This window comes from Trachymyrmex septentrionalis, unplaced genomic scaffold, assembly GCF_001594115.1.
Source record: "Trachymyrmex septentrionalis isolate Tsep2-gDNA-1 unplaced genomic scaffold, Tsep1.0 scaffold184, whole genome shotgun sequence".
Taxonomy (NCBI): Eukaryota; Metazoa; Arthropoda; class Insecta; order Hymenoptera; family Formicidae; genus Trachymyrmex; species Trachymyrmex septentrionalis.
The window spans coordinates 12,019-14,264 of NW_017305011.1; positions in this window are offsets into that span (position 1 = coordinate 12,019).

The following is a 2,246-nucleotide window of genomic DNA, read 5'->3' on the forward strand; positions in this document are numbered from 1 at the left end:
TTTTTTATATGTTTATTTTCTGTTTTATATATTTTAGAAAACTTTTATAAGGTAGGTACACATAGAGAAGGTGGTCACATACATAGAGAAAATATTCGCAATGCTTTGGCACAAATATTTCGAATGAATGTACAAAATGTTTATGGAAAGAACGATGTCAAAATTTTACTGTACGTAAATTCCGTTTGATTGCTATTTTGAAAAGTATATATATTTGTATGTATATATGTGTAACATATGTATAATTCATTACAATAAAAGAAATATTGAAAATATATAAAAAAAGTATTTAAAAAGAGCTACGAGCCAATAAACAATTTTCAATATACATTTATTGTAACAAATGTTTCGATCTCTTTATCGGATCATCCTCAGTGTTATTAATTTAAAAGTTTATAAACCGCCAATCATAATCATAATTATTGCGCAAAAACAGATTATTGGACGCATATTTAGAAGTTTGTGTTGTTTTCTTTGATTGTTCCATTAGTCCTTGTGTACAATGTATATTCTTGTTATATGATTTAAGAAGTAATAAACAATGTAGATAGATTACACACTCCGTTAATCTAATAATTAATATAATAATTAATGATTAATTGGTGAATAATTGATAATTATATTCATTTAATATTCTCATGTTATATTAAGTAATTAAATATGTTGATAAATAATTATATAGGATAAAGAATGTGCATATTTACCTCAAATCCAATATGTAAGTCCAATAATTAAAGTGCAACAATTTTTTATAATGAATAACATAGTTGATACAGCAACATGTGATTTTTTTCTGAAACATTACTTATAAGCGAAAAATTAAACGTTAATTACATGCGTATTACTAGTGAACTCCCGATATTATATGACAAGTAAGACCTATAATGTGTATCCTATTCTGGTAGAGAGTTCGTTTGGTAAGACTTGTAATGTAATAATCCTATTCTGCTAAGAATAGACTAGGAAGGGAGAATAGATGTAAGAGAGAGAATGAAGATAGGATTCGAGAAATAAACAAAGAGAAACTATGAAGGAAAAAGAGATTGTAAAATATTTTGATAAAAATCCGGTAGAGACTCTGTATCATTTTGTCTGTTTAAACTTATTTTTTGTCTCTTTACATGGATTATCTCGGAAATCAATCTTTTATTGTAAGAAGGCTCTTTGTCCAAAATTTTTACGTCTTTCTAGTTAAAATTATGATTATGATTAATATGATGTTCCGTAATCACAGAAAGAGAATCTGTCCTTTTTTTAATATCCGAGATGTGTTCTTATAATCTTGTTTTCAACTTTCTGTTTGTTTGGCCTACGTAACTAGCTTCACAATTATTGCACGAAATCTTACGAGGTCTGTTCAAAAAGTATCGCGAATTTTGAATTTCCGCGGGTTACGTATATTCGATTTTCGATTTTTTTGTGGCGTTATGTTGGTACTCATGTCTCTCACTTATGCCGACAAGTTCGGCCATTTTGAATGTTCAATTAATTTTTGACAGCTGCTTTGCTTGCACGTGTTTTGGCTCGTCTTCGATTTTTGCCTATTCCAAAAAATGGATCAAAGAATCTGTATCAAATTTTGTGTGAAAAACAAAATTAAGTGCGCGGACGCATTCCGAATGTTGACTGTGGCATATGGTGAAGCTACCTTGGACCGAAGCAACGTTTATCGGTGGTACAAAATGTTCTCAGAGGGCCGAGAAGATGTGAACGACGAAGAGCGTGCCGGACGCCCGAGCACGTCAACAACAGACGAAAACATTGATGAAGTGAAGAAAATAGTATTGGCCAATCGTCGAATCACCGTTAGAGAGGTTGCTGAGGACCTAAACATATCGATTGGCTCGTGCCATTCGATTTTTACCAATGATTTGGGCATGAGACGGGTCGCCGCGAAATTCGTACCAAAATTGCTCAATTTCGACCAAAAACAGCATCGCATTAACATTGCTAAGGAGCTGTTGGACTCTGTCCGCGACGACCCAAATTTGCTCCAGAGGGTCATAACTGGTGACGAATCATGGGTTTATGGTTATGACGTGGAAACCAAAGCTCAATCATCCCAATGGAAGCTGCCGCACGAGCCAAGACCGAAAAAAGCGCGCCAAGTTCGGTCGAATGTGAAGGTTTTGCTTACAGTTTTCTTCGATTGCAGGGGCGTGGTGCATCATGAGTTCTTGCCACACGGTTGAACGGTCAATAAGGAATATTACCTGCAAGTTATGCGTAATTTGCGCGAAGCAATC